The sequence below is a fragment of the Galeopterus variegatus genome, unplaced genomic scaffold (assembly GCF_000696425.1).
Source record: "Galeopterus variegatus unplaced genomic scaffold, G_variegatus-3.0.2 Scaffold3362, whole genome shotgun sequence".
Classification (NCBI taxonomy): domain Eukaryota; kingdom Metazoa; phylum Chordata; class Mammalia; order Dermoptera; family Cynocephalidae; genus Galeopterus; species Galeopterus variegatus.
The window spans coordinates 14,185-36,324 of NW_007729473.1; the positions used below are offsets into that span (position 1 = coordinate 14,185).

The 22,140-nt window shown below is 41.8% G+C and overlaps 1 protein-coding gene across 1 annotated transcript in view; it reads left to right on the top strand.

The window, feature by feature from the left end:
* The window catches only part of LOC103600464 (ecto-NOX disulfide-thiol exchanger 1-like), a gene marked incomplete at its 5' end in the record, with an annotated part of 57,828 nt that overhangs the window by 11,797 nt on the left and 23,891 nt on the right, over positions 1–22,140 (top strand). The window lies entirely within an intron of this gene.

Sequence of the window (22,140 nt, forward strand, 5' to 3'; positions counted from 1 at the left end):
TTTTTTTTCAGGGCATTGATTTCCTTGTACATTTCCTCTTTCAGGTCCTGTATACTTTTCCTCGTTTCATCATGATATCTAGCTGAGTTTTCTTATATCTCATTCAGTTTCCTTAGAATTATCGCTCGAAATTCCTTGTCAGTCATTTCAAGGGCTTCTTGTTCTATAGGCTCTAGAGCTTGAGAGTTATTATCCTTTGGTGGTGTACTTTCTTGATTTTTCGTATTTCTGGTATCTATTGTTTGATGTTTATTCATTGTGGCAGGGGGTTTCACAGTCCACAGGTTTGACACTATTGACTGACTAAGATGTTACTGTGGTTGCCAATTTGGTATGGCTACCTCAGTCACTGCTCAGTTGGCCACTAGCGCCTTTCATGTGTGGTTGCCTCAGGTCTTGGGCCTCTCTGGGGAGCCACCTCTCTTGTCTGCTTGGACTCTGCTGGGCTGCTGGATCATGGGGTGGTACCGCAGGGTGTGTGGTCTCTGCTGAGCTTCCAACTCCTGTGCTGGACTTTTCCCTGTTCCATGCGCCCCTGCAGGATGTCTCCCTGCTCTGTGCATGCTAGGCCAGGCTTGGGATGGAGCTGGGTGGCAGTGGTGAAGCCTACCTGCTGCTGGATTGCGTGGCTGCAGCCCCCCCACAGGGTGTGTGGACTCTATGGAGCTTCTAACTCCCTTGCTGGACGTCTCTGTGCTCCCTATGCATTGAGCCGGGCTGCTGGATTGCACGGCAGCAGTGTGGTCCCCATGGAGTTCCTGCCTCCCCTGTTGGACCTCTCCCTTCTCCAAGCGCACTAGGCCAGGCTGGGAATGGAGCCGGGTGCCTGCAGTGAAGCTTACCTGCTGGATCACGCAGTGGTGGCCCCACAGGGTGTGTGGTTTCTGCGGAGCCTCCACCTCCCTTGCCAGACGTCTCCCCACTCTGTGCGCACTGGGCTGGGCTGGGAATGGACCCGGGTGGTGGCAGTGAAGCCTATCAGCTGGATCATGCGATGGCAGCCCCGCAGGGCATGTGGTCTCTGTGGAGCTTCTGCCTCCCCTGCAGAACATCTCCCTGTTCCATATGCACTTGATGATATGTTTTTATAGTTTAAATTGGTTGATTTGTGGGAGAGAGTGATGCTAGGGACCATCTCTTCCGCTATCTTGACCGGAAGTTGAATTGTAAAGATATTTTTAAATGTCTGAAATGAAGTCTACATCTCATCTGAAGTCCCCACCTACCTTGTGTTGGTCAAAAGAGATGGGCCCTTCAAATTGGATTCGAACTCTCTCATTCTGGTTTGATCACTGAATAGCCATGTGACTGAGGCAAGTTATTTGTCCTTTCTGAACTACATCTTCCTCATGTGTAAGTGTGTTAAGTGAAACCACCTGCATGTACACCTGGCCTCGAGTATGTACACAGCAAGTATTAATTCCTTCTTCATGCATCAATAGTATTTAATATAGCAGTCAGGGCTTTGGCAGGATGAATTTTAATGCAGATCATAATGTTTAATGCTTCTGACCCGGTGTTTGTAATGTATAGATTTTTTTCACTGTAATTATTCACATCTGAGGGTAGGAATTTTATACATTATCATTTATTAATAATAATTGTACAGTGTACTAGTGCTGGCTTAGCTGGGTATTTTTGTGAGAGCTGACAATTGCTCTTTTAAAACAGTATATCTTATTATAAAAGTAAAAATGAAGAAGTATGCTGGAAGCTTGCAAATTGCAAAAAAAAAATAAAGAGGTAAAAAAAAATAACTTAGTATCTCATTACTCAGAAATAACCACTATTAAAATTTTAATTTTTTCCAGTCATACACACGTATCTGACTAAAGGGAAAAACTCAAACGAATAAGTAAAAACTATCATATTATCTTCAAGTTTTGCACCTTTTTTATTTCTCATTATATCATAAGTGTTTTTCTTGTCACCAAATGTTTCTCAAAAACATGTTGCTTGATGGCTGTATAATGTAGATATGAGATAATTGAGCCACAAACCTATGTGTTCGGCATTTAACTTTCCATGTTTTGCTATTATAAATAATGCTGTAATTAACATGCCGATAAGTCTTGGTTGCATCTCTCATATTTGCTTCTGGGGGATTCTGTATATTAATAGCTATGTCATGAAGTCTGTCAGGGAGCTTCAGACTTGTGAAATTGCTTGGCATTCAGATTGTTGTGTGGCAGCTACACGCTTATGTATCCATTAGTCGTCCTGAAGGGATCCATTAAAAAGATATGTCAAGTCCTGCAATTTACTCTTTTGCCTTAGTGTTAAGAATCACCCAGCTTATGGTCTGTTGCTATCACTTTTCTATTGTTTTTACATTTTATTAAGCAGCAACAGTATCTGACCAACACCTTGTCCAGCATTCTCAAAACAGCCCAACTCCTGTTCCATAAAACAAGATCTTCTGCACAGTCATGCTCATGAGGAAGGTTTTCTGAAGGCCAATTTAAAACCATTAAGGCCAGAGACTGAAGTCGTCTGCAAAGGCCTTGTTCTCTAAGAGGACTTGGACAGTTCAAGGTCACACTTGCTGATCTTAAGTAGGTTTTTCTTTGTATTTGGAACTGTACTGATTAGTGACAGATGGGCAGTCCAACCTTTTAAGTGTACCCAAGTTAAAACTAGCCTTTATCCCAGTTCCTTTAGGGATTTCAGTTATTCCAGACACAATTCTCTTTCCTAAAAAGCAAAACTGTGAATTTTCTTTTGATCTCCATCTCTTAGAGAGGGAATTTGTCAGAAAGGAGCAGAAACTGGCTCCGTGGTGAGTGCTGATGTTTGCAGTCAACACTCAGAAGCTTCCTTCCCAAGCACCTCACTGCCGATTGACTGTTTCCACAGCTGGAGCTTGTGGCTGGAGTTTGTCCTTTTTGTAAGGACAGGAGTTGGTAGTACTGCTTGGCCATTAGTGGATTTGGAGCATGTAACAGGATTAGCACATGTTTAATAAAGCTGAAGGTTGAATTTAGAGAAGTGAAAATACCTTCTTCCCCTAGGCCAGGTTAGAGAAAAACAGGCAAAGGAATATAAATTTCAGCACTGTGCAAAATGGCCTGACATGGGCTTGGATACCTATAGGTAAAACCAAGATCTGAACGAAGGTTACTCGTTTTGGAGACAGAATGTACTTCCCCCAAAAGTTCATGATAATTCTACCTGATATAAAAGCTAAAGCAATTGTTTAGAATGGAAGATCAGTAACTTTTATAGAGCCGGTATTTGCACATATAAATACACGTAAACACTTTTACCTTAAAAGTGCCATTTTCTTCTTGTGGAAAACTCAGAAACACACACACACACAAAAAAAAAAGGAAAAAATACCCATCTGTAATGTAACCACTCAGAAATTTGCTTCCTTTTCTTTGTACCTCCTGTCTTTGTCTATGTATGCATATATACATTTTTACCAAACTCACAGCACATCATTTTTATAGCCTACATTTCTTTATAAATCACGCTTATTCTCCCATGTTATTAAATAAGTTTTCTAAGTGTGATTTTTAATGACTGCCTAGTGTTTTATGCTACAGATGTGCTCTAGTTTAGTCCCTGCTGTGGAACTTTACAATATTATTTATTTTTGCTGTCACAGATAATATGCAGTGAATGTTCTTTAACTATGTTTTGGTTAATTCATCCATCATTTAAGCACTTTATAAATAGGAAAGCTGTTGCTCTTGATCGAGATTTAGGGATAGAGGGAGATCCATTGATTCTTTGAAAAGATTAAAGCTGAGCTCCTACTTGGTAAGCGATGAAATAAACAGCCCAGTGTAATGTCTGGATATAAACACGTAGAGAGGATACTGAGATCCTCAACAGGAGAGAAAATAACTCTCAAGAATATTTGCATTTTGAAGAAAAAGGGAAATTATACCTATTTCATAAGTAATTTAGATGAACAATATTTAGACATATCATTTGGGGTCCTATGCTGTGAACTGTATGACAGCGTTATCTTTATGGCCTAGGATGGTAGAGCCTGTACTCTGTGTGGACTCCAGACCATGTCCAGTGGAACCAGGCCGCCACTACCCCAGTGAGGCTTGTCTCCCTCGAGAGAATATATGAGATGGAGAAGAGGGATTAATTGCAAGTTAACAAAATGAGCTCTATCCCAACCATAAAATTAAGCTTTTATTTCTAATTGTGGCCAGGAACTTACATGGAAGCTTCAGACCATCCACAACAGGTGCATATACAAACATATAGACATGACTTGAAGGCAAGCAGTGTCATTTTACAGTCAAATAGACTGGAGGGTTCAATCACGGTATCCTTGCCTTGTGTGAGATATGCTTAGCCCTGCCCAATATCCCAGCCAGAAATGAACAGGAGGAACATTCAGTGGGATGTGTGAAAGGACCAGGAGCCCAAGAGGTGGGCAGAAGCAGCAGATTGCTCCAGCACCTCAGGAAGACAGCAGGGGACAGTAGGGAACCTCCTGTACTCAGGTGCCCTCAGTTCCTGCTGCCAGCACCAGGACATGGTCTGAACCCAGTGAGAAGCAAGGAGGCACCAGTAGGTGAACTTCCCCGTCTTAGTTCTGTGTAGTACTCAGGAGCCTAGGGCTTCCTAGACGTTTGCTTTTTATTACTTAAAATATTCAATGTTTTAGTGATGTCCACACTAACCACACATGAGACTAGGAGGGGGAGAGGTGTGGGATGTCCCCACCAGTGCCAGGGCCCCCAGTCGACTTGCCATCCTGATGCTGCCTCTTCCTGAGGATTCCCTGCTCCATGCTCCCGGCCTCCCAGATGGTGCTGCGTGCTGCAGGGCATCTTTATCTCTACACTCGTGCTCACCTGCAGACTCATCCATCACACTGCCACATAACGCACTGGACTGTGGCATTTCTTTGAGGAAATACATAGGAAGATGACAAAAAAAAAAGTAGGGGCAGAGGTGGGAAGAAGGAAAAGGGAGAAGGGCAGGAAAGATGGAGACAGGAAGATTCCCGGGTTTCATCACTCTCTGCCACCACCAGCCATTCCAAATCCACCCCAGCAGGCAGCAGGGCACCAGCTTTCACCACCATGCAACCCCCGCTGACTCTGGCAGCAAAACCTGCTTTCACCAAAGGAGTGTTTGTGGTTGTGCAAATACCCACACTTACTGAAAACTTGATCCAAAAATAAGTCTCTTGAATTTGAAGCAAAAAGCTAAGATGTCAATCTGCAGTAAAAGTATTGGTAGCCTTCTTAGGGGAAGACAAAAGGTGAACTTGGAAATAAATATGTTTAAATTGCCCACAACAAAATGAAGTGCGTCCTAATTTTTTCAAATCCAAACTCTCCCCAGCTCTGATGGATACGCCCCTCTCCATGTCCTCCCTCCTCTCCCCCAAGCCAGGGCCTAAAGGTGAGGATGAGTCATTTCCACGTGTGAGGTCACAGCCACCAACTGCAGCTTCAGCTGCCCTCCTTGCCAACCTGTGGCTGTGCCCCAGGGGACCCGACATCCTGTTTGTAGCTGCCTGTAACTGGGTATTTTAATCAAACCTCCAAGAATGTTGCAAACCTCATACCGGTGGCTTTAAAATCTAACTTAGAGAGTTGGAAAATTTCAGAACTTCCACATGTTCTGAAATGTGGAAACCACACCTCAGTGTGAATCCCCTCCACATGTTCTTAATTCAGGCAGAGCAAAAGTTGAATTTGGAAGGAAGGAGAGCAGTTGCCCAAAGAAAGAGTCAATTGTGTGTTGTGTTACATTTTAAAATTGTGTGCTTTATAGAAAGACGGTGAGACTTTCCTGAAAACATGGGTCCACAGTTCTTAGCTGTGCAGATGTGAGAGCCAAAGATGTCTTTGCCCGTCACCCTATCTTGGCAGCAGCCTGCTTGGAAACATGAAAGAGTCACAACAAGACTGGCTGCAGCCTCTGGCCAGGTACATGATGGCCATTCTCCAAAACCTCTGCAGGGTACCCTGAAAAGACTCGCCAGCCTTGCAGCACTTAATAGATATTTTTCAGATTTCTGTTAATTCCTCACCCCTCCCCCGCAAGAAAATCTTCTAAGCCTCAACCTTCCCAGCCCTGAAATTGCCCTTGTAGGGGAGATTTGTGGCCATGATGCTCAGCCTCAAGGCATTTCTGTTGTTATGTCAGCTTCCCTGTGAGATTAGAGTGGCTTTCTCCTGGACGATTTACAGATGGTTCAGTGTATGCTGATGAGCTACTTATGTTTATGAGACTTGCAGAATCTAATTTGCACAGGCAATTTAATTCCATGCCAACTTTGAGAAAGATGGCTTGAAACTATGAGAAAGGTCTGCAAGTGCAATCTGTGTAAAGCCCGATACCTATGGAGGTGTAATTCCCTGCCTCCCTCACTACACAAATGCACAATCACACATGCACACACATCTCACAGCTGTAAGCATGTATAATCATTCCTGACCATTATATGTGACAGGATTCAAATCGGTCACCCTGGTAAGAACAGGATAACTACTGGCCTGGTATTAAGAATAACTGTTGGCCTGGTCTCCTGAATAAATGGCTTTAGTCAACAGGTCGAATTCAGCTAGGTGCACCATTCATTTAAAATGTGAAATAATTAGATCTTTCATTGATAATTCAGCTACCTCCATGTATCATGTCATCCTTTTTGCTTGCAGTGCAAATTCCACTTCTTTTTAAGCCCAACTCAATTCCCATTTCTTGGGGCCTTACCCTCACCCAAATCAATTACCATCTTCTCCAGATTCTCATAGTATTATCATCATTCCAAACATTTTGAACAACCCAGTTTTTTAAAAATTTTATTTTATTAACAATTTTTTACATTCTATGATGTTGTTGCAGAGCAGCTGGGAGGGAGAGGAAGGGGGAAAGGGGAAGGAAATGTGATGGAAGAAGGAAGAAGGAGGAGGGGAGGGATTGAGGCCTGTGGCACCCCCCATATTCCCACAGGGGAGACCGAGGGGGGGTGCTTCCGGCAGTGGCTTGGTCATTGCCAGGCTGGGTGCAGATGTCTGGGGGATATTGCAAGAGCCTTTGCCTCCCACCACCCCAGCTTGGGAACCCGGTGCCCTTATTGCTGCAGCTTGGTGGTCGTCGCTGGGCTGGTTGCTCATGTTTGGGGGGCGTGACCAAGGCCCTTGGTCCCCCACCACCCTGGCTTGAGAGAGTCCAGGGTGCTTCCTGCTGTGATTCAGTGGTTGTTGCTGGCTTGGTTGCACTTGTTGGGGGGTTGTGGCTGATACCCCTGGCCCTACTCCCATTCTGGCTTAGTAGCCCAGGGGACTTCTGGCTATTCTCGGTGTTATAGGTGTTCTTTGGTGAAATGAGACCTTTACTAGTTAATATCAAACTTTGTCTCTAGTTGTGGGTACTTTGTTTTTTCTTTCAGTTCTTTGTTGGATTATTTGCTGTTCCCACCATTTAAACTCTGCACTGGAACTAATTTGTTGTCCTTTGCTTACTTCTAAAATGGGGGAACTTCCTGTGGGGACCAGTACTTGAGCTCTGTGGTTGAGCTAAATTGCTGCTTTTCTGCTGATTCCCTAGGGAAGGCTTTTTGTGCAGCTCAGGTTTAATGGTTTAATTTATAGGTACTTCTGGCTCTCCAGAGACCTGGTGGATCTGAATTGTGTAGAAACTCTGGTCTGAGCCTGAGTCTTTTCATCAAACTGCACCCCATGCAATTCTATATTCCTGACCAGTCTCCTCTGAATGGTCCTGCACTGATTGGAGGGCAGATCAGCTGTTCTTGTTGTGCCCCAGTGTTCTCCTACCACCCATGCTGCAAACACTTCCCATGGGATGGTCCATGCTCTGGTCCCTTGCAATGACTCACTAGCCCCTGAGTGGCTCCTTTTTTTCAGTTGTTGTGGCTCCTTGCTCCTATGTAGGTCCACAGGAACCCTATTAGTGGTCTTGCTGGCCTGGGGTCCACCAAGGCCCTCTTCTCCCCTGCAGCCTCCAAGCACCTTCATCCAAAGGGCACAGCTGTGGCTTTTTCCAGATCCTGCTCTGTGTGCTCAGCAGCTCCAGTACTGGTCCCCAAAGGAAAATGGAAATGGCCGGGATTCTAAACAGTCAGAGGGGTTTTTTCTTTCTCTCATTGTGGCTTCTCCCACCTTCATACACACCATAGGTCTCTCCTCCTCTTCCCCTGAGCTCTAGCGGCCCCAGCTTGGCTGTCGTTGCTTTTTTTTGGTTGTAAGTTGGTTGATTTGTGGGAGAGAGTGATGCTGGGGACCGTCTATTCTGCCATCTTGACCAGAAGCTCCGAACAACCCAGTTATGATAGGCTTATCTCCCCAACTCAGGTATAATTCCTTAAAGTAGGGAATTTGTATGCATTGCTTACAGAAGCTAACACAGTAATGAGCCTCTGTACTCTGCAGGTGAGTGAGTACTTAGTAACACATTTATAATGCTTATCAATTGATGATTGAGTTGACATAGGTATCCAACAGCCTGCTAGCTTTGTGAGTCTGTTTGGCCTGGTTAGGTGAGAGATGCAAATACTTTGTTCTGTATATTATCTGCAGGTGATTGGGAAGATGAACGTATTTCATGTCAATTAACCTTAAGATGTGTACAGAAGTCTTATAAACTGTGAAAGTTAGAATTGGGGTGGTAGGGACCACCCTGTCCAACATTTTTATTTTACAGATTTTTATTTGGTATATATTTTTTTATGTCTAATTGTTCTATGTCTACAAGTCTTACATTCTCCCAGAAATACTTCTCAAACTTTAGTAAACAACAGAATCAAACAGAGAGCTTTTTAAAACACAGATCACCAGTCCCCACCCTATAACTTCTGATTGGGTAGGTCCCACTTGGAACCTGAGAGTTCACATTTCTAGTAAGCTTCCACATGATGCCAGTGCTACCAGTCTGCAGACCACACGTTGAGTAACACTGCTGTCTACTCTCCACTCGAGGCCAGGTTAGGTGCCACTCTGGGCTTCCACAGCACCCAGGGCCTTCTCTTGTCATAGCTTATATCACATTGTGTTATGGGGTATTTTAAATGCCTGTCCTCTCAACTCTTATATTCTTTGAGAGCAGAAACAACTATTATTTATCTCTGAATTTGTTGTCTCACACAAAACCTCCCCTTACAATAGCAGAAATACAATAGATGCTCAATAAATGTTTGATGAATGAAAGAGTGGTAGAGGCTCAATAAATTCCAGTCAAATTTATACTGAACTGTTCAGATTCTTTCAGTCCAAATGTTGAACTTTACTGCTATTCAACCCCCAAAAGAAAATACACAATTAGAAAATTTCAGACTCTGGTTCATAGGAAATCACATTGATTTGAAGAATTGAGAAAAGATCAACGGGCCCACAACTAGCCACTGCTAACCAGGTCCATGCAAGTCCGTGTGATGGGCAGTGCAGTGTTGCAGGCATGGTGCTGTCTGTCGGGAGCACACATCATCAACACAGTCACTGTCCTCTGGGAGCACATTGCCGTTGAGTAGACAGCATAGGACTGTAAAGGGAACTCAACCAAGACTGGGCTTCAATCTTCTCGGTAAGGAAGAGGACTTGGCATGGGATCAAGGGGGTGGGATCAAGGGCTTGGACAAAGTGGAGAAGCTGTGATCCCTGAGAAGTGACTCAGAGAGAAGGCAGTTTGGACTAATAGTTCTGGAGTCTGACTGCCTGGGACCCCGTCTTGGCACCGCTACTTTCCAGGTGTGTGAACGTAAGGAAGCTACTTACCTATTTGCACCTCAGTTTTTTCATCTGTAAAATGGGGATAATAATAGTTCCAGCACCTGTCATCTGCCAAGCACTCAGTAAGAGCTTTTAGTGTTATCACTATCACTGTTACTTGTATTATTTGTTTTTTATTCAGAAGGCCTCAAATTCTACATTCCTCATGCACAAGCAGCAGCAACCCACAACACTTAGTTCATGGACTACTCCTCACGTATGGCATATGCAAGAAGGCAGTCAACTTTGGTATGTTGGGGAGGGGGATTATTTAATGTTTACTTAGATCTCACAGTATGCAGGCAAACCTTGTGAAATCTGCTTTTACTTTAATAATCAAATGTCTCTCTTTCCCATTTATCAGATTGTATCCCATCTATTCTCATGACCTAATTTACCAATATAAAGGTCAAAAAACTCTAAATTTTAATATTATCATTAGTAATGTAAACTCAGCAGGTGAAAATTATGATAACGGGTGCTTCGTAGCAGAGAAAAATAAGAAATGTCATATTGAGGAATGAACTGAGAAAATAACATGCCAAGAGCACCATAATACAATTAATCTTCAGCAGCAATAGAGTCTGTATCATACAAGATAAATCAAACCGACTAATTCTGGATGCACAAACATACATTTTAAAAAAGTATTTCACTTTAGTTTCTTCTCTTTGTTGCTCCATTTTTATTGGCTGAGAAATTTTTCATTTCTGTATATTCTCAGGCTATGAAAGAAATGGACTTGTGTAGATATAGCAGCGTGGGTAACATTTTTTTACACATTGGGGAGAAACACAGCTCTTTGAGATCAAGTGTGTGTTTTCATTTGGTAATGTCTAACTAAAATTAAAGATACTTATAATAAAACTAAAAATACTATAACTTAGTTTAAATAACCAGTGGAGTTATTGGAATACAAAAGAAAGTCATTTAAATTGCCAGATTGAGACCGCAGTTTAAGCTGAGTGTGAACTATGATAACCATAATTAAGTTATGATCCAGGCAGCAGTGGTGTTCTTAATATTTGATGGGAAACATTGAGGGTACTTCAAAGTCAAGGGTTCAGATCCCCATACTAGCCAGCCACCAAAAAAAGGAAAAGAAAAAGATATGAATCTTTCCATGAACTTTTTGAAGTATCTCATACTCTTTTCTACCAAAGTCTCTGTTCCTTTTGTGGGATATTCTATTTTGGGGGTCTATATGTAGGATAATCCTATTTTCAAATAAGTAAACAATAATAGATACATATACAGGTATATTTATACAACATATCTATTTGTATGTGAGAGGAGGGTTATCTATAAAATATAAAAGGTAAATATCTGACTGTTAATAGCATTTATATATATATGGGTAGTAGAATTTAATTTTTATTTTTGGGAGATAAAAGTCAAAGCAAAACATATCAAAATGTATAGGATGCTGGGCTCATGTAGTGTTTAGAGGAAAATTTATACTTGCAAACACCTATGTTAAAAATAAGAAAAATCTGTAATCAGTAATGTAAACTTCTACTTTAAGAAAATAGAAAAAGAGCAAACTAAACCAAAAGCAAATATAAATAGAAAGTAATAAAGACGCTACAAATGAAATATATGAAATACGGAATTAAACAATAGAGAAAAAAACAAAACAAAAATTTGATTCTTTAAAGAGATCAACAAAATTTGCAAACCTTGATCTAGACTGACCAAGAAAAAAAGAGAGAAAACCGAAATTACTAAAATCGGAAATAAAGCAGGGGCATCATTATATTGTTATTATGGGTTTTTGTGGTGGTAAGATTTAGTTTCTTTCTCTTTTTTGTTTGCATTTTTGTTCTACCATTGGGTTTTGTTCTTTCTTATGTAGTCATGGTAGTGATTATCATTTTTCAGGTTCCAGATGCAAGACTTCCTTGAGGATTTCTTGTAGGGCTGGTTGTGTGGTGGTGAACTCCTATAGTTTGTCTGGAAAATACACTATTTCTCCCTCATTTCTGAGGGATAGCCTTGCTGGATATAGAATTCTTAACAGGCAGTTTTTTCTTTTAGTGTTTTGAACCACCCCATTTTCTTCTGGCATGTAGAGTTTCTGTTGAGAAGTCTGCTGTTAGTCTGATAGGGACTACCTTATAGGTGACTTGATGCTTTTCTCTTTCTTCTTTTAAAATTCTCTCTGTCTTTGATGTTTGCAAGTTTGACTATAATATGTATCAGAGAGGGTCTTTTGGGGTTGAATCTCTTTGGGGATCTTTGAGCCTCCTAGTCTCTCCCTATACATGGAAAGTTTTCCTTTATTATTTTGTTGAATAGGTTATCAGTGCCTTTTCCTTTCCGTTCCTTTCTGGAACACCTATGATTTGAATGTTTGTGTCTAAGAAAAATCTTAGTTTCTTCATTTTTTAAAATTAATTTTTTCCTTTTTTTTTGTCTGCCTGGGTTATTTCGAGAAGACTTCTTCAAGATCAGAAATTCTTTCTTCTACTTGTTCTAGCCTGCTGCTTAAGCTCTTGGTTGTGTTTTTTATTTCATTGAGTTAATCTTTCAGTTTCATGAGTTTTGCTACATTCTTTAAGGTATTAATCTCTTTGTAAATTTCTTCCTTCATATCTTAGGGTTTTTTTTCCTCTTTTCATTGTGTTGTCTGAGTCTTCTCATATATCAGTGAGTTTCCTTTAGATTGTTGCTTGGAATTCCTTTTCAGTCATTTTGAGGGGTTTTTTTTACTCTTTAGGATATGGTATTTGAAAATCACTGTATTCTTTTATAGTGTCATATTTTCTTGGATTTTCTTATTTCCAATATCTTTACGTTGATGTCGGGTCATCTGATAGAACAGTTGCTTCTTTTATTACTCTGGAGTGGGCTTTGAGGAAAGGGACGTCCTCTTTTTCCATTTTCCTCTGGCGACTCTCCTTATTTCAATGCAGTCAGATGTCTGGTGAGCCATGTGCATGGTGGCCATGGCTACTGCTGGGATGGTGAGCTGTTTCTTGGCAGGTGTGGCTGTGGTGGTGACTATGGTGGGCCACCTGCATGGAAGTAGTGTTTTCAACGTGCCCTCTTGCCTACTTCTGGGAGTAAATTTTATTTTTAATCTGTATTTTGTAAGTTCTCTACAGTGAAAAACATATATTTGAAATGAGAAAGTCAGTAAAAGTTATTACTAAGAATTAAAGTGAACTAGAAAGATGTCTTATATTCTGGAAAGGAAAGGGAAAGAAAAAGGATTATAAAGCTTATATTTGTTTCCAAAATTAATATTTAAATTAAAAACACTGAAGGCATTAATGATACAAACTAAATATTAACTTATTTACCTCCTTCAATCTGAGAGTAAAGAAATTATGTTACTTTAAAATGATGCTACAACAAATACTTTTACGGACCAAAAGGGTTTAAAATGCTTAAAGTGATTGCGCTGTTATTTTTTCCCTATTCACTATATACATTCCTCATAGACTTCTTATAAATCACTCCAGGCCAAGGGAACTGACCAAGTCCTATAATTGTCCAGTTTCACCCACAAAGATGGTCTTCTATGAAGTAACAGGTTAATTCAATATAATTCAACAGATTATTAGAGTCTACTATTTATTGCTCAAAAACTGTTGGTTGCAGCTATGGACAGAGCACCATGCTAGGTACTAAGGATTTTGTCACTGTGTAGAGAAGTGATTATAGGTAGAGTGATCACATAATGTCCAAATGGTGAGGGTGAAAGGGAGCACTGTTGCTACTTCTGCTGGGACAACAGGTGTGCACAGGACCGTGCAGGACAGGGAGTGAGCTGAAGATTGGCTGGAAAGGGGCACTCCCAGCCCAAATGCTCTCTTGAGTACATGTCCCATTTTCCCAGCCGCTTGTCCAAGACCTCCTATCCAGTATTTCTCAAATATTAGAGCCAGTACTTCCAATTCTTAGTGGTCTGATTCTGGGGTCACTATTCTGCTAGTCTCTCAGACTTGACTTGTTTAAATTTTTTTTAACCTACCGCTCTTTCCTCTGCTTCACACATAGACTCCATCCATCCTTCCTTCAGAATGGCTTCTGTACGCCCCTTTTCCCTTTCCCCATCACCTCAGTGGCTCTGCCTTATTACCACATCCTCAGGGTGTGTCTGGAGCTGCACCATGGGTGTCCCTGCTGGGCCACTTCACCTGCCCAGCAATCCTGCCTGTGGCCCAACCGTGGTCTTTTTGGAGTGCTATTTTGACTTTGGCCTTCCCTGGCCTGCATCTTCCAGATCAGGAGAGCACGTATGCAAATCCTCTTCATTTGCCCAGAATTCTGCCTTTGAAATCCCTCCCTGCTGCACAGACTGTGGTTATAGTCACACCGGTCCAAAGGAAGTCTGTCACCACCAAACAACAGCAGACAGCCAGGTACTGTCCCTGCTGGCCCCACTCCCAGACCAGGCCCATGGGGGGCTTCCTGCCTTGCTCTCCTTTGCTTTCACAACTGTGCAGGAACCAATGCTCACTTGACCTTCCTGGTGTCCTTGCTTGCTGCTGAGTGAGCTGGAACTATAGGCAGCCCTCAGGAGGGGATTTGGTCCCAGAGCTCCACAGGCACTGAACATTTATGCTACAGGCAGCCTGGCACAGTGGTTAGTACTCTGGAGCAAGACAGCATTAGCTCCTGTCCCAATTCTGCTTCTTACTAGTTGTGTGGCCTTAGGCAAGTCATTAGCCTCCCTATGCCTTACTTTCCTCATCTATAAAATGTGAATGTAATGGTCTGACCTCGTAGGGTTTTTAACGAGGTTAGACAAGTTCTTATCTGTGAAGTGCTTATAACATTACCTGCATATCGTAAACCCCATGTAAGTGTTTGTTAAATAATTATAAACAAAGATGACCTAAAAAGAAGACCACCAGGAGAGAGGATGTATTTGCGTATCTCTGGCACTTAAACAACACTGAGTTTTCACTTATCTTTCTTTAAAGGGTCCCTTTTTTTGACCTGAAACCAGGTCTCACCTTTTAAAACAGTTCTTGGAGTTGTGTAAGAACATAAAATATGTGCTCAGGGTCCAGCAGTTGAACCCCAATGAGGTGGAACGTCTCCTAATGTAAAATGTGGCCGCATTGTGACAAATGCGGGAGCAGGAGCTCCCACACATTTGGTTTCAAATGGTTTCTCTGACACTGAAGGCTGTTGGACCTCTCAGGCTTCCCTTGAGCAGATCCTGAACATCAAAGGCTGCTGGAACCGGGCACAGGTGGGTGAGAGCCCACGACCCTCGGGACTGGCAGTGCCAAGCGTCAGCAACTGATTAGATTAGTGAGGCCTTGAGATTTCTAACCCACACGAAATTCCTGAGATCCTCGTTGTTCTTGAGATAGATGCGCTCTTACTTCCCCTCAAGCCATAGACAATCTACAGCTTGGTCACTCATTCTCAATCCTTCTCATCCATTTGGATTTTTTCTGCTTTTCTCCCTCTGTTTCCTCTTTCTTCTCTAATTCTCATTGGCATCAGAAATCCAGGATAAGTACATGCCGTCTGTATTAAGTTGGCTGCCTTATTCTGAAGGGAAGGTCTGAGTCAGAAAAAGGGGCACAGAGCAGGCATGGAATTTTGGAGCAGGGACACACTGTACAGATCATCTGCTTCAAATTCCTCATTTTAAAGAGGAAAAATAAAACAAGGGTACCGAGCAAGTCAGTGGCAATTAGAACCAGAGTTCTGTGTCCAAATCCATCATTTTTTCACTATTCCAGCCCATTGTTTGTGTCATTTCATCATTTATCAGTCACTACGTGCTAGTCACTGGCTCATTAAGGCAAGTGTGAGGGGTGTCTCCATTCTCCTTCCTCCACCAATTACAGTTCTAATCTTATGAGGAATAACCTGAAGGTTATTGGAGATCAGTACATCATTTGATAGATCATTTTTGGTACTTTGCAAAATGTGAGTAAAGGATAAGAAAGTAGCTGATTAGCATCCTGACTGTTGTGTACAGGGCCCCTGATTTCATGAACTGTGATGTTCAAGAGAAGGGCCTGTGACCAAACAGCAAAACAAGGCCATGGAACAAGGAACACGTGCCTTGTGGTGTGGTGCTGGCAGGGTGGAAAGTGACCTGGAGAATCTTCGCCATGTAGATCTTGTCAGTTGTCCCACTCACCTCGCACTAGCAGCTATAGGAAATGTGTCCAGATAAGGAAGGCTTGCAACAAATGCCTCTGAAAGATATGGGAGTTGTGCTGTGTGTAGAAATGTAAGTAGGAAATGGCAAGAAAGAGAGGAGAGAGCTTTCTAGGAACACATCTGGACATAGCACAGGAAGGGGATAGGCTACTTTGGTAGGACTGAACCCAAAATGCCAGGCAGTGGCATCTGACTTTTTCCTATAGGTTGTCAGAAAGCATCTGCAGTTTTAAATCAGAGATTGGTAAGATGAAAGTTGCATTTTAGAAAATTGATCTGGTGATATGATGTGAGGTAGATTGAAAAGGAAGAGCCCAGAGGCAGAGACAAAGTAGGAGGTTCTTGCAGGGATCAAAGTGTGAGACGAACTGGTGGTAGAACCAGTAGTGGAAATGGGAAAGCGGCAGGAGAAACATTTCATGGAGACTTGATAAAATTTAGATTTAGAGAGGTCCTAAAAGCACTTAGGAAATGGGAGAGAATGAATCAAAGACAAGATTAAGGTTTCAAGCCCCTGCAAGTGGAAGAACGATGCTCTATTGATAAAAACAGAACAGAGGATGCAGTTTGATAAGTGAGATGAGTTGGGTTTTAGATGTAGAATTGTAGAATTTTAGAAGAACTGCAAGAGGAAGGACTCGGGTTCAAATTTTGTTTTTTTGTTATAAGAACATTTCTTTAAAGATTTATGTAGAAGCCCTATATTATAAAACAGAAGAAAGTAGTATAGGAGTGGAAATTCCAGAGCTCTGTCCCCTTGGACCTACCATGTCACCTCTATAAAGCTTATAGGGGTCCATGAAGCATTATTCAAAGATGATTTACCGTACCCAGCACTCTCATGTTTAGACAAGTGATCTGAGGCTTGAAGATGTTGAATAACTTGCCCAAGGACTGCCAGCTGTTAGTGAAAGATCCAAAGCCAAAACCCAAGTATGTAGTGTCTCTTCCACCGCCTCGTGGCCACCTCTCATTTTGACTTTGGACTGGGCAGTGGTAAATTCAAGCAGACAAGCCCCATAGTCACTTGATGATAAGGAACAGAGCTTAAAGATTTAAGTTTGATTATAGTTGAACCCATGAGAATGAAAGAACTCTAATAAAAGTCAATAGAGTAGAAAAACTGGGGACTGAACTTTGGCAAGGACCGAAGTTCAAGTATAAGAGGAGGAAAAGAGTAACCTCTTCTTTATGTCACTGGGTCAGCAGAGGGAAAGAATAACCCAATGAACACTAGACAAGAAATTAGGAGAAAAAAGACCAGGTCCTCATGGGTGACAGAAGCAAGTGAAGCAGGTGGCTTAAGAGGGGCCGATGTCAGCAGTGTCAGATATCACATGGTAAGAGGATTGAGAAAATAACTATTTAGCAAGAAGGAGGTCATTGAAAACCTTTCAGAGGGTGGTTTCATAGGGGCGATTGATGAGAAAGCTGAGATTTCAGGTGGAGAGGAGTAGCACAGAAGCTGTACACCATGTGTTCAAGCAGCTTTGAGATAGAAAGAAAACAGCTCTCAAGGTAGGGGGCCATGGGAATAGTGAAGTGAAAGGAATGACAAAAGGATTTCATAAGTTGGGGAAGCTGTATTCTTGGTCCTTAAGGGCTTGGGTGGGTAGAGGGGAACAGAAACAAAACAAAGCGCTAGCTCAGTAAACTATTGAAAATGAGCTTTTCTAAATAAGTTACTTTGATCATTTCTCAAAGTAATTGATAAGGACTCAGAGGAAATTTCTGCCTTCAAGTAGCCAGCTCTTTTTAAAAGTCTGTGACATCTAATTTCCAGTTTTTGAAAACCTCTTCTCCAGCCCTTTAATGATTTCTTCTAAGTATCACAGAAGTTAGATTTAAAAGGTAGACTGAGAAAAGATTATTAGATAATCTTGTCTATTCTTCTGTCAAGTGCAGAATTGTTACCTGTTGTGCATTTTCTAGCCTGGTGTACTTTTCCTATGTTCTCACTACCTCCTTTGGAAAATTATTTCATAATCCAGTAGATCTCCCTGTGAGAAAACTCTCGATCCCATCCTAATGTTTCCTCCCTGCTGTATACACATTGGATACCATTAACAATTGGTCCTCAGTAACCTCCTTTACCTCCCACCCCATCCATGTTTATCCCCTTGCACTGTGTAGCCTCCAGGCATCTGGAACCTCTCTTCCAGATCATCTAGTAGACACATCACTCTTCAGGACATGTTGCATCTATCAGGCTTAAGGATTTAAATGTGATAAAAGGACAAAGGGTATTCATAATTTTATGTTTCCAATGATAAAACTTTCCCATTCTGGTAAGATCCTTTTAATTCTCCAGAGATTTGGGATGGAGAGAGCAATTAGGAAAGTGAAATTTCTAAAAAGGGAACAAAGCCGTGCATAATCCATGATTCAATGTCTCAGTGAAATATGTTACTAAACAGGTAAGGTAAAACATCCCCAGTAGAGAATATGAAATCTAATCGTTTTCTTAGCCTCTGTGTTATAGCTTTTTTAGAAAGAAATTCTTTAACTTATCCAAAAAACAAACAAAGAGACCCTTAAGGCATAGCTCAAGTCTACGTCATACCTTGAGGGTTTTTTTTCCAGAATTAGAGATGAAGAAAACTTTTATGTCTTCTGATAGCCTTGAAAATGCTCTCCCTTGTGTTTAATTTTATGGTCAATTTGTCTCTCGTGTGAGGGGTTGTTCCTAGAAGGGTTTGGCAAGTGTCCCCTGAAGGTTTTATGTGCTACCAGCCGTCCTGGCTTCACGAGACTTGCCCAGGTTGTGAGCATCTCCCTCAAGGGCCTGCACATGCAGTGGTCTATGTTACAGAAGAGAAACACTGTGCTTGGGGAATCCATCTCTTTTATACCAAGCACAAGCAAGCCTGCCCTTTGTCCCAGAAGTAGATATCAAAGTTGCTTGGTACGAACACAAACCTGAGAAATGATCCATAAAAAGAGCTGTCAGGGCTCTGCTTCCAAGTCCAAAAACCTATACATTCTACTTCCTCCCAAATATCTTGACAGGATGCCATGGAAACCTTAAGTTCAACATTTTCTAAACTAGATACATCGCCTTCTATACTTTCTTCTGTTTTCCTATTCACGAAGGTACCTACTCATTCTCAACATTTTCTTCATCTACCAGGTTACCAGATTTTGTTTAAGTTCCACCTCATAAATATCTCTTCCGTTTGCGCTCTGCACACCTTGATTTGGTTTTGACCCTCATCATCAAAAGGTAAAAATGAATAGACTATAGCAGCAGGCTCCAAGCTGGCATCTCTCATTCCAGTTTCATTTGCCTTCAAACTAGTGTCTTCAAACGCAGAGATGTTCATGTAACTCCTCTGCTGAAAACTCTTCACGAGTTAAGCCTTCCAGATAAAAATCTAAACTCATTATGACCTACCTACTCCTCCAGCTTCTTCTTTGACATTTCTTTCTTAAAAACCTTTTATAAGAATTGCTTGCTAGCCCCTGTCTGGGTAAGCATGCACTTCCTGCTACAAAACTTAGAATTCCTTGATATATAGTAGGCATGTGATATACGTATGTTTCATAAATATATATTGGGTGGCTGAAAGTAAAAATAGGCTTCGCTTAAATGCACCAAAGGTTTGGTTTGGGGAATTACTAAGTTCCGCATTCTCTCTGTGTATTTCCTTCACCATAACTAGTTATGATGATGGAGCTCTTCTGACAAACATTGGATGATAATTTAAATTTGTAGACATAGAGAGGGGTCAGCTGTAGCTTATAGCTACTTTGTACTTTGTAGGCTATCCTAAACTTGCAAACTACCAATAACTGTAATTATACTGTTGAGCTGAAGAACACTATCATAAATACAGACAAGCCAAATTAACCTTATTTTTCTAAGGAAGCCATGATTCATGAGACATTAAAACAAAACCCTCCTTTTTTTAATGGTTGGAAAAGGTAAAAGCACAGCACATAAAGTAGCTATCTAAAATTACTAACCCGTCTTTTAGCCCTGAAAACATCCGTATTAACTTTGTTATCTTTGGCAATACATGTGACATGAGCATTCACCTGTCTAGTTAACTCTGTGACTTTGTCAGCAAGAGTCTGAGCTTCTGCCATGTCCAAGGCAGGCTCCAGGGAACTTAGTCAGTAGGAACTCTTTTGAGTGGTCACAAGTTGGTCCACTTCACTATATGATATTACAGACTTAAGTCTCTAGTTCGTATTTTTGGACATGCCTTTGACTCTAGTGGACATGGTATTTTCCCTTTTGGAGATTCTCAAGGCTGGTTTATTATAAGATGCGAGCACTCCTTGGAGCCTGCCTGGTCAGCTTTAGGGGGTCCTGTACCACTTCCAGTGTCGTTCTTCTCCCTCCTGGAGCAATCAGAAAGAAAGCTTCATCTCCACCCTGGACAGAACTCACAGAAGTAGCCAGAGGCTGGGGTGTCTGTCAAACCCGGGCCTGCTGGGCTGGGCTGTTGTGAGAGCCATGCAGAGGGTGCATCCACTCCACAGTCGCTGTCCAGGCCCATGCTAGAGCACACTGCTTGTGATCAGCAGAGCACAGATCCAATCTCTAGAGATATTTTCACATACTGGTTGTCCTAGGACCTTTTTCTTATCTTTCTATCTTCATTTGCCCAACCCTAAAGCATCATCAAAATAAGAGTCACTGGTGGGCCATAGTCGGCTCTTTGTAGACATTGTTGATTGAGTAGCATTTATTGGGGCCCTGCTTAATGTCCCCCTTTCTTTATGACTCCAGCTCTGGACATGGGATCAGGTGTCCAACAGCACACTTGGTGGTCTCAGCCTATTCTGCCCTTGCCATTTCCCTGCTGGCTCCTTACATCTGCCTGCTCTCTGTGGTGCATTTCCCTCATAAACCTCAATCCTCAACTGTGCGATGCCCAGGACACCACTCAGTCTTGGCAATTAATGTGGGCCTGTTGTCTGCTAAACTCTTGAGTAATTTCATCTGGCCTCAATTATCATCTTGGCTGTGAACAAATCACCCTGTCTTGGAGATATTATTTCCACTTAGCTCTAGAGTTCATTATTTGTATTTTTTATAATGATGCAATCATCATTGTAGTTAATGTTCTTCCATCCTCTGTCTTCCTACACCTCTCTTGGGAGACCTTCACAGAGCCTCAGCCTGCATTCTGCTCAGTCTTATCCACCCAGGCCTGGAAGCCCAGTGTGGGACCTATTTGTCCTTAGGGCATACCACTAATGGAACTTGGCAGGATCCTTGACCCCACTAGTCCAGAGAGATAAAGTGTACACACAGCCCTTCTCTGCTCTGATTGAGACAACCCAATCGGAAGCCACATGATATTTTATCATAGAAGGAATTCCTATTCCCCTCCCTGTAACCCCTCTTTATAAGATGTTCTAATGCTATCTACTTAACCTTTGGATGTGTTCTGTTTTAAAGTTCTTCATTGTGTTTCCACTGGGGCTGGCTCCCAAGTTCCCTTTTTTGAATCATAAGAGCATCTTTCATCTCTAATGACCTTGTATGTCCAGCTGGCTCCAGACAAGACACTTCTGCCATCAGCCTCAGGCCTTAGTTGATACCATCTAGTCCATCAAGATCTTCCCTCTGGTCTGTCATCATATCACTGTGATTCCCTCAATTTTTACCTCACTCATCTTCACCTCTCAGTCTTGATCACTCAGTCTTCAGCAGGTGCTCCTGACCTTAACAGGAGCCTTGCTCAGCAAACATTACCAACTGCAATTTCTCAGTAGAGCCTTTTTTCCTGGCGATTTTTAATTACCTCCAATTCACAAAGGAGTTAAGTTGAGCTCACATCTATTTTTATTGGCACACACTGAGTTTTTGTTGTTGTCGTTAGTGCCTTCAGATGTGATTTGTACTCATTGCATGCTCAACATGCTCCCAATTTCTATATTCTTGTATTTGGCCAGTTTTGTTAATTTGTACTAAGTAGTTAAATATCTATCTTGCAACCAGTTTCCATCCTGGTAATGCCTGCCAGACCATTTGTCCAGTCCATCTGAGTTCCCCTTTGTCCACTTGGCCTTCCCTACCTATCCCCTATCATTCCTGCAAGTTCCCCACACTTAATGGAAATAGTATCCTTAACTCTTTGCTCAATATACATCTTTGAGAGCCATCTTTCAGTGAGCAACTCCCTTCCCACAGGGTTCAACTGCCCTAATGATTCTACTACCCCATATATGCAGATCATTAGGATTTTACTATTAAATCACTCTCCATTTTGAGCCCTAATATCAAGTGTGGGAAGATATGAGTTAAGTCTTTATGTCTGCTTTTAAATTAAAA